This window comes from Peromyscus eremicus, chromosome 17 (genome assembly GCF_949786415.1).
Source record: "Peromyscus eremicus chromosome 17, PerEre_H2_v1, whole genome shotgun sequence".
Lineage (NCBI taxonomy): Eukaryota > Metazoa > Chordata > Mammalia > Rodentia > Cricetidae > Peromyscus > Peromyscus eremicus.
The window spans coordinates 19,128,290-19,139,383 of record NC_081433.1 but is presented as its reverse complement, the minus strand read 5'-3'; the positions used below and the strand labels follow the sequence as shown (position 1 = coordinate 19,139,383).

Genomic DNA, 11,094 nt, shown 5'->3' with positions numbered 1-11,094 from the left:
AGCGGGTACCTGCCTGCCGGCCTCCGCCCAGCCTGCGCTGACAGGCTGCCTGTTAATTGGAGAGGCGCAGAGGAAATCACGGCTGAGATTTGCTGGGGCTCAGAGCCCTGTGCGATGCTCTCACACCCTTAATCAGAGGGAGGACTGTGCGGACCCATAGGGTGGGCCTGTCACAGGCCTAACAGCTGCAAGCAAGAGCTGGCTGTAGGAGTTCCTTGTTTGGATTTAAAAAAAAAAAAATCTCCACCAAAGAAAGGAGGAGAGAAGCAGCCTGTAGTTGAGCTTTGGAGGAGGGTGGGGTTACTGATAGAGGTGTAAACGGGGTCCTTGAGAAGGGAGTTTTTCACCTCTTTCCCACCGTTATTTACATAAATGGCCCTCCGGGAGGGGAGCCAGGCTATAGGCCTTTCCAGGTTCTCCTTGGTGAGGGAAGTGGATGCCTCTTCCAGATGGATAGGGTGAATTGTGTGGGTGACTGTCCAGTAGAAGCCCAGGTCCCCCGTGGATGCTCTCTCCGCCCAGCCACAGAGGAGGGTGGGTGCAGAGTCCACAGAGCAGGAGTGATGCTCTGTGGCTTGGCTTAGAGTTGACTTTTCCGTTCTGTTCTACACCCTACACACAGCGCGCACGCGCACATTAGGAGGTCACAGGGCAGCTATGATGGCCCCACTTTCTCACAGGCAAAGGGGCTACAAGAAGGCCTTATTGAGGAGTCACATTCGAGTTAGAAGTGGGCTGGGTGCACCTCCAGTTTTAAACTGGGGTTTAGAGTGATGTTGGGGAGCCTGGATGCCTTTTCACCTCTTTCCCACCTGAAACCACATTCTTAGAGATTCACCCATTGTGGTTCAGGCTCAGCTCACCATTACACAGCAAAGCTTCCTGGGAAGCTTATGTGCTAAATTCTGTCGGCAATTTCTCTCACAGAAGAGTAAGGGAGGTGAAGATTGTACATACCTGGGGCTAGCGTGCATGTGATGGGAAGAAGAAAACATCTGGTCGTTGAGGGCACATCAGTGGAAGTCCAAGCCCCCTCCACACACACACACACACACACACACACACACACACACACACACACACACACTAATTTCATTGCCATTAGAAGTTAGCCTCCTTTAGAACAGGGCTTTAGGCTTCCCCCTGGCACCTGTGGGCAGGTGAGGGTCCACTGCTAGCCAGTGGTGTTCCCACTCGGGCCAGGGCAGCTCCTGGGCTGACATTCTCCTGGAGTATGACAGAATGGGACCTGTGGGGAAAGCTGCCACGTCAGCAGCCAGCCCTGCTTTGCACTCTAGCAGCTAATTAAAGCCGGGAAGGTAATTTATTGCTGAGGGAGAATGTGCGGGAGGTTTGGCTTAGCTGAAATGGCCCCCAAAGAGTTATGGAAAGCTAAAGTGGGTTTTCAGAAGCAAAAGTTAATTGCTCTTCACTTAGCATCTCAGTGTCAGATGGCTCTGAGTTACATGCATGCTGAGCGGAGGACTTTACCCAGATGTGGGGTAGGGGAGGGCAGGCCTGGAGCAGGGGTGAGGGTGGGGGTGCCTGTATTACAGCCAGGGCTTCCAGGTGGCTGCAGGCCCCTGACCATGGATTAAAAGTACCACCCTCTTCCTACAGAAGGCTAGACCAGACCTGCTTCTTGCAAACTCAGTCCCAGCTGGAGTGGGACCGGAGGCATCTATGCCTGGAAGAGTTCCTGATGGTAGTGGGGAGCTCCTGTCTGGGAATTTGGGGACTGGGAGATGTGGGGACAGTGAGGGCCCTAGTTCTATCCTGAGGCTTCAGTGACTTGGGCATGATCCTGCCCCCACCTCTCCATTTAATAACAGCTAGCTGACATGGTAACATTTGGTGTCTTCTGATGTGATGATCCACACCCCTCACCTCCAAGATTCAGATGGATGCCCTCTACACTGATGTTAGTAGGTATCCAGACCTTAGAGGGATTGGAGGACATTCAGGATGGATGGAAGGATGGATGCCTTCCTCATACTTAGCATTGGAACCCACCTCCCGTATCCTTAGTAACCCATTAATTTTTTTAAAAGAAAAATAACACAACTGCTTCCACTCCAAGATTGAAAGACCACATGGGATGCAGAGGGAAGGTCACAGCTACCCCTTAAGACTTATAGTATCACACAGTGTGTGTATTGCAGGAGAGGGCATGGAGTAACAGGGTTTGAGACCCATTGGCAAAATGCTATTTCCAGATGAAGCATGGCTAACTTATAAACTTTTTTCTTTTTCTTTTTTCACTAATTCTCTTAAAACTACTCTTTCACATGATTTTTTTGATGAAAAGTATGAGAATTGAGTCATACCTTTAGCTTGCCTGGGTGGAGACATAGAATTCTAAACGTCCCTCCAAATTATAAGCTCACGGACATACCATCTCTTCATGTCCCTTAAGAGTTCATTCAAATGGGCTGTCAAAAGCCTGGTTAGAAAATTGCCTCTCAAAAAGCTGTATCCAGAAAATTTAAGAAGTAGTATAAAAGCCCCCTTTCAAATATAAATTTGGCTCTGGCCCCTGTGATCATTAAGCACCCTTCTCCTTGAGAGTGCATCTCTTTATTCTGTAATAAACACTATCTTTTATGTGACACACTGTTCACTCAATGGCAAACACAAGGACAAGGTCAGGGAAAGGGAAGAGGCAGACCCAAGGGAGGTCTTGGTAACACTCTGTGACCCATTTGGTGGAGGAGAAGACTTGGTCTTCAGTTGAATACTAGTCGATACATTGGTCACCTGAGAGAGCTTCTTGGGCCCTGATGTGTATCCCAGATACACTGTGGGCAATGTGTTTATTACTTTGTGGATAATGGCATTAGGGTGAAGAGGTTAAAAAGCATGAAGCTGTGTTGTGTTGGCTAGGAATGCTGAAAAGTCTGCTCAATTAGAAAGGGGCTTGTTATGGTTGGGCATGTAAAGCGTCTTCCACAGACTTTTGGGTTGGCGTTCGTGTTCCCCAGACGATGGTGCTGGAAAATTGTCGGATCTTTAGAAGTCAAGGAAGGGGTACCTGGGAGAGCGAGATCGAGAGACAGACAGAGACAGAGACAGAGAGACAGAGACAGAGAGAATGCTATAGGTTGGCTGGCTTCTGGTTCAGTAGTTCTGCCTTCTAGTTCTCTTAGATGTGAGGAGTCCCAGACTCCCACCCACAGAGCTGTGAACTCTACCGAGCACTCCCTGCCATGATGGACTTTAATCCATGAACCAAAATAAGTCCTGCTTCCAATAAGTGGTTTCTGCCTGATATTCTGTCATGGGATTAGTGGAGAAATAACTCAGGGGCAAGTGGGAAGGGAGCACAAGGACCTTGCGTGGGGACCTTCTGCATCCATAGCATAACTATCCTGTGCATAGGTATAACTAGCACTGGGTACCATTTATTTAAAGTGAGTTGTCCTGTCATATCCTTCTCTTGAGAGGCTCCCAGGCAATCTCTAGCTACATTCTGGAGGGGGAAGGTAGTGAGAAGATTGGGGTTCTGTATCTAACCATTCAGTCTGACATAGTTAGTAATGATCCTATACTCTGGTGACACAGCCAGGTCACACCTCAGGTTTGGAATTGTTTTAGTTGGAGGAGTCCTGGGTCCAGCGAGGTGACTATTATTTTGGAGAGTCTTTACTACAGGGAAAAATGCCTGTGACTTCAGTCAAGAGTTTTGTTTTGATTGCCTCAGCTTTCCTGCTCTGTGGTTCCGGAAGTAAGTGGAGGTCGGGTCTAATTGGAATCTGGATGGGAAATAGAGATGATGAAAGAGATGTAATAGAGGAACTCATTTAATCTCACTCTCCAGCAGAGCGATATTTATTCTCTCTCTCTCTAACACAGGAATATTCAGTAGAAGATACACAGACCTCACCTTCATCATCCACTACGGCCACTAAGGTCAACCAGAAAGGTCTAGGATAATAGAGGTGAGAATGGAGTGAAAGTCCCTTGAAAAACATTGCTCTGTCCACTCTTTATGGTGGACAAAAGAACTGCCCATGTTATAAACTGTATGGACAAGGTCAAGTACAGTTTTATCTGTGATTTAAGAAATATATTGAAAAATGAATGACTAAGCTTCCGGAACACAAGGTGTAACATCCAACCAAATCCTTAGCACCTTGCATTATACTAATAGGTCTCAGGAATAAATCACAGCAATGTTAATCTGAGAACATAGGTAATGAGATTGACTTCTCTGTGTTGTGGTGAATCCAAACATTTTTTGAGCATTCCTTTTCAAAGTTGTCCTTCATATTATCCAAACACTTCTGAATTCAGTGTGTCTGGCTTACCAATGTTCCCTTGCCTTGAGAATGATACCTTGACTCAGCATCGAGTCAGAACCTCAGTGAAGAGCTGAACAGCCTTCAGACTAGCCGAAGGCACTTAGCTCATATTCTAATCTGAGACCCAAACTTCCTGGGAAGTCTGTTGTTTAACTCAATGTCAAACTGGTACTTGGTGCAGGCCTGAATAAACGGAGATGAAGTACTCTTATATTAGGATGCATGTGTCTTTAGACCAGAGACTAAATTTGGTAAACTATCTGGTGTTGAAGAAGCACTAGGTACCTCCACCATCATGGTGAATAATTGGGCAGCATTCTCCAAACACAGACCTCTCTTGCTTTGACTGGCTGGAGGAGAGAAAGATTTGCTTTGGTGATCAGAGCCAAAGGCCCTAGCATGAGGCTGGTATAGCCAGAAACTTCATGTACCATCCATGTCATGCAGCTTCCCATGAACTAGCTTTACCAGTAAACTGATGAGGGGCATAGAATATGGTGATGGTGTTCTCTCTGGCTGGATAAGGGTGGTAGAGCCTGCCTGTGGATATCTCTGACAGGAATTTTGTATCTGCAATGATAAACGAGAAGGAATGACCTCATTTTCTTCTGGAAACACATTCTCATGTTGTTGGGTTAGGCTGAGAGTGAAAGCCAGGAACCTTGTTCAGATGGTGAGAGGAAGGGGTGGGAAGGGAAGAGAGATGCTGATCATTCTGCATTTGAGGATAGTAGAGGAGGCCTGACAGAGGGTGGAGACACACTATAAATGAGCAAGGTTAAGAGCCTTCAGAAGCCAGGGCTTTAACTCCCCTAGTATATGCAGATTCTGGTACAGTCACCCTAAATGAAATGTGCTCTTCTGTCCTTGGAAACTTCAGGGGATAAAGGTTTAGACACTTCACCATAGAACATGCTGAGGCTTGAACATTCCAAAACTAGTCCCATAGGTAACAAATGGATTAGTTTAGCTAGAGAATGATGTTCAGAAGGAGAGCCAACAAACTCAGCTTGAAGCTTTGTTATTGCTGTTAGAAGCATGTGTAGGTGTGAGGGATTGAACCCACAGCTTTGTGTATGCTTGACAAATGCTCTGCTATGAAGCTAAACCATTGGTCCAGAGCAAGGCTTCAAACCTCCTTATCAAGTAAAGGCAGAAAGGAGTAGACATAGGTCTTCAGTGATGCCATGGCCTTTTGTTCGAATCTTTTTTTTTTTTTTTTTTCGGTTTTTCGAGACAAGGTTTCTCTGTGTAGCTTTGCGCCTTTCCTGGAACTCACTTGGTAGCCCAGGCTGGCCTCGAACTCACGGAGATCCGCCTGCCTCTGCCTCCCGAGTGCTGGGATTAAAGGCGTGCGCCACCACTGCCCGGCCTTCTGTTCGAATCTTAAATGGTTTTATTAATAGAAAACTCTGAGCCAGATATTGGGGTAAAAGTTGAAAGATCAGAGAAGCAGAGCAAGCCACAGCCAACCTCACCTCCCCAACTCCTCAGCCGATCCTGAGAGCCTCTGAGTCCTCACCCGAAAGGCCTCAGCCGAAAAGAGCCTTTAGTTCCTGTCTCCTCATGCCTTATATACCTTTCTCTGCCCTGCTGTATTACTTCCTGGGATGAAAGGCGTGTGTGCTTCCCAAGCAAAGGCATGAGATCTCCAGTGCTGCGATAAAAGGAATGTGCCACCACTGCCTAGCTCTGTGTCTAATCTAGTGGCTGGCTCTGTCCTCTGATCCTCAGACAAGCTTTATTAGGGTACACAATATATCATCACAATGGCCTAAAAATATTTCTACAGGAGCATTAAAGCTCCAAAGCGTAGTGTTTCTTGTGCAAATTTCATCCGTGGTTTATGTATTCTATCATGGTACACTTGTATTTTAGTGTTATTGGTGGTTTTTTACTCTTTTGGGGGAGGCACCACCCAGCTCCCAAATAAATCACACATGGAGACTTATTCTTAATTATAAATGTCAGGCCTTAGTTCGGCTTGTTTCTTGCCAGCTTTCCTCAATGTAAATTATCCCGTCTATCTTTTGCCTCTGGGCTTTTACCTTTCTCTATTTTTGTATATCTTTTCTTTCCTTCTGACTCCATGTCTGGCTGTGTAGCTGGGTGGCTGGCCCCTGGAGTCCTTCTTCTCCTCTGGCTACTTCTTTTTACTTTCAAGATTTCTTCTTCTATATATCTTCTCCACCTGCCAGCCCTGCCTATGTCTCTCTCCTGCCTTGCTATTGGCCGTCTAGCTCTTTATTAGACCATCAGCTGCTTTACACAGGCACAGTAACACAGCTTCACAGAGTTAAACAATTGCAATATAAACACAAGTAACACACCTTAAAATAATATTCCCCAACATTTTGGTATGAGAACTGTTTTGAATGACCACCAGGAAAGTCATACAGATGTGTATATGTCTCTTAGCTCTCTCAGTTAAACGGAGACATGCTTTTATGAACCTATTATGGCATTCAGAATCTAGAAGAACAGAAAGCAGAATCTGTGGTTTGGATACGATGTGAGTGTGTCTTCTGAAGGGGTGTGTGTGTGTGTGTTGGTTAGCTTTCTCTCACAGTGACAAAATACCAGAGAAGATCAATTTAAAAAGAGGGAAGACTTGTATGTGCTCATGGTTCCAGAAGTTTGAACCCATGGCCACTTTGGGCCTGTGATGGCAGAGCACATCACAGCAGGAGCTTGTGGAAGGGGAGGGCTATTTGTCTCATAATGGTCGCTAAGCAAAACGAAAGCAGGAGAGGAGAGCCTGAGACCTCAGTAGCCACTGCAAGTGCACACTACCTGGGAGCCAATTTCCTTCTACCAGACCTCACCTCCTCAAGACTGCACACCTCTCAGTGGTACCTCCAAGCACATGGACAGGACACTTGGGGACAGTTAAGATTCAAACTATAGCAATATAGATAATGTAGCAATGTACTGGATGAAGGTGTGTTCCCAGTATAACTATATCAAGAGGTGCTGGATCGCTACATCTCAGTAGAATGTGTTGTTTTAAAAGAGGGGGACTGGCCCCTCCTCACCTCTTGTTTTCTCTTTTGCACTTCACCTTTCCACACTTGAAGGCACCTTTTCCACCTCTCCACCAAGTTGTGCTGACGTCATGGGACCAATAGTTGTTAGGACTAAATTGTTTGTGTTTTTCAGTCACCTTAATCGGAAGCCCAGTGGACATCTTGTCTCTTAAGGTACCAGGCATCAGATAGTCTGTCACGGCCAAATAAAATCAATCAGGACAGTGGCCTATCACCATCAGTAGTCAACTCCTTTTGTTTTCTGAGAGTCAATTAAAATGGTGACAGTTTTTCACTGAATTTTGAGCTTATCTGTAGTGATAGTTAAGGAGAGATGTTCTGACACATTCTCTTTCTCTACGAATACCAGGAAATGGCACATTCAGGCCACCATAGTCTGGATGGAGAACCTCCCATTACCTATCATGTTTTAATTTCTTCTGTGCAGGAAACTGGACACAGAGTGCTGCCATGTTCATCCTGTGACCATTTCTGGGGTCTGCAGCCCCAGCTGTTCATGAGCATCCCGGCTTTCTTTACTCCATGCTGGCTCCTGGGTTAGCAAGTTGTGGTAGCAAATCTCATCCTTTAAGAAAGACGGAGATGGTGTATTTTCAGCTGTAGCCTAACTCAGTCCTCCACTCTCTTTGGAATCCACATCTGCGGGGGGAAGGGGGACGTTGGGGAGGGCAGGAATGATGTTCCCAAGAACTCAGAATTAAGGTACACCAGCAAGTTCCAATTGCAGTTGTCTTTTTGTCTCCTGAGAAATGCTTATGGTCATCTTCAACCTCTCACAATTCTGAGATTGAAATGACCTTCAAGTAGTCTTCTTCTTGATCTTCCTGTCTCAACCAAAGAGCAGGGTGATGGCGATGATCATTCCCTGCAGGGACCAAGATGGGGCTCCACTGTCACTCAGCTCAGCTCCCCACTCTGTTGGGAATATCTCCCAGTTACTCTGCTTCTTCTTAGTCTCTCCCTAGTCTATGTCTTCACCCTTCATCCTCATGTCCCTAAACTGGGCGAGGCAAATAGCCAGGGGTCAGACCCATGCTGTGTGTATGTGTACACCATGCTGTAGTGGGAACTCCAGACATACTCCGGGTTGGGTCCCCATACTTGGGTAGACTTGTCTCTGCAAAGGAACTCCACTGACCTCTGAGAATAAAGTCCCAGTCCATTGCTATTCCATTATTAATGACCCTAAACTCAAGCTATGCAGTGGCTGCTAATGGGGAACGAGCGGAGAAGGAAGAAAATCCGAAAGCTATTTCACCCATAGTAGCCCTCTCCATAGATGGAGGCGTCTGGTAGCAGGGCTGGAAGCTAAGGCTCCTTACCTCTCCAGAGCCCAGGGCTTCAGCACATGGAATGACAGCTACTGCTGCCCCTTAAACAGAGAACTTGTCGCACCCAGTGGCAAAGAGCCCACAAATAACTGAGCGGTACTTTGGAAGTGGGTCTGATGAGCCTTTTAATAGGAGAAAATCATCATTATTTCCCAAGAGTTCACATTCCCATAACATTTTTATTAGCAGCTTCTTTTCTAAATAAAGTTCCGTGGATTGATTTTGGTGGTGCTTTCTCATTTGGAATATTTCCTTAAATTATAGCCCTGGATGTAGTCCCATCATCAATGTTATCATCATCAGCATCAGCAACTCCATTGTGATGTTTATGCTGCACTTAGGAAGCTCTCAAAACACTTCAGGTATATTACCTCATTTGTCCTCATTTCTCCCTAGACAGGAGGGGACTGCAGAACACGCGCATACACACAGGACAGATTCTCAGTTCTGTACCTCTGTACATGGAAGCCCCTTGGGGTGTGACTAGGAGGATTCTTTCCCTTTCTTCTGTGTGTTGCTCTGCTTTACCTACAGCACAAGAGGATGCTTTGGGGTTAGTCACAGCCCCCCAAGGCTAGGCATCACAGAGGACTTGGCTCCAGGAGGGATGGAGGGCATTGTCACTTGTGTGAGTCTATGGAACAGCGGCAGGACCCTTGGGAGTAACCTTGACCACCTAGGTACTGACATGAGCTCTTTGGTCCCAACAGGCCAAACCTACTCTAAAAAGCAGCACCATGGAATAGTAGAAAGATGCCAGCTTGGGAGTCAGGAGATCTGAGTTCAAATCCTCATCATCAGGCAGCGACACAAGCTTTAACACATGAACATTTGGGGGATACTTCATGTTCAAACCTTAACAATTAAGTCCAATATCCAATACAGAAGAGGCCAGTACAGAAGAGGGCACAGATGATGTGGGGCAAATTTGGCTCTGTTTTTAAAATTAACCTCTCTCTCCTGATAAGGCTTAAACTGTTTGTCCAGTAGGTTTGGGGAACCAGGAAGGAAAACAGAGAGCAGCCCCTGGACATCTTTGTCATGTTGATCAGGATCTGGTCAGATAGTGGATTTTTTTTGTGTGCCAATAATGCGTAAAAGTTAGTGACCAATAATTAGTACATTTGGACCCCTCATCAACAAAATGTCTCCTTGTAACATATGAGATCATTACAAGAAATTGTAACCCATTAAATGCAGGGAATGAGAAACTGTGTGATGTCCAGTACTGACTGATATATCTATAACACGACTCCTGTACCTAAGGCTCAGGGAATTGTAGAGGACAAGGGGGCAGAAAGATTATAGGAGCCAGACCAACAGGAAGTTTGCTGTGAGATGGTATCTCCTGGAAATCTCCAAGAACTATGCCCATGAAGTCTCACCAACATGGCTGCCTAAACAAGACCTGAACTTCGTTCTCTCTCTCTCCCAGGCTCCTAAGCTCTGTACCGTGCATCACTCCATTGAGAGGGCAGGCTAGGCTCACGACAAGGAGCCCAGCAGATCTTCAGTATTCAAACTTCCAGCACAGAGGCCATCAGAAAATGACTGTTCTAGAAGTCTACTCCGTAGATCCTGTCTCTAAAACCCAATGACTGTGGATGACACAGATGCAGCTCCGATTCATTGGTGGAACCTGGTCCTTCCTCCTTTCCTGTCTCCTCTATCTGTCTACTTTGAGAAGGACGTCAAGGGCTCCATCTATGACTAGGCTACCCAGTGGAGGCAAGTGTAGAAAGGCCAGCTGCTTGGATTGCTGCTGAGGGGTCACAGGCTGGACAACCCAGCTGCCCTGCTGACCATGTCTCCAGCACATTTGGGGGAAAGTATGTTATTCATTCATTTGTTGAGCACCGTTGGGTCTCTTTGGTGGCAGAGCCTTCCCATGGCCAAGAGGGGTAAGTTCTTCCCAGACACCAAACCTCCTTAAATACTGCCCTCAGCATCACCCCTCCCCAACCCCCAAATGGTCAGGACATCTTGTTTTTTACCCAGCCTTCCCTGAATGCACACACATCAAGAACACAAAACACAAACAAGACTTCTCCTTGTCTGATCCTTGGCTGTATTATTCAGCTTTCCGTTATTGTCACAAAAATAACTGAAATAACCAACATAAAAACAGGTTTATTTTGGCTCACAGGTTTGGAAAGTTCAGCCATGGTTGGTTGTCCTATTGTGAGACAGCACACGATGACAGGAAACCCATGGTTGGAACAAACCACTCATTTCATGGGCTGAATATAAAAGAGGAAGAGGAGGGGCCAGGGTCCCAAGAGATGACTTAGGTGAAAGTAGAACCGGAAGACATCTCACCAGGCTCTGTCTTGTACAGCTTCTCCCACCTCCCAATAGTACCACAAGCTTTAAACACACAGGTCATGTGTGTGTGTGTGTGTGTGTGTGTGTGTG

General features: G+C 46.3%; 1 long non-coding RNA gene across 1 annotated transcript; it reads left to right on the top strand.

Annotated features, from left to right (window-relative positions):
* The first annotated feature begins 653 nt into the window (after window positions 1-653).
* Window positions 654-9,042, top strand: LOC131894607 (uncharacterized). Its single transcript, XR_009374961.1, has 3 exons — window positions 654-1,319; window positions 3,853-3,938; window positions 8,944-9,042. It is a non-coding gene; the product is annotated as an uncharacterized LOC131894607 (long non-coding RNA).
* Window positions 9,043-11,094: the final 2,052 nt, after the last annotated feature.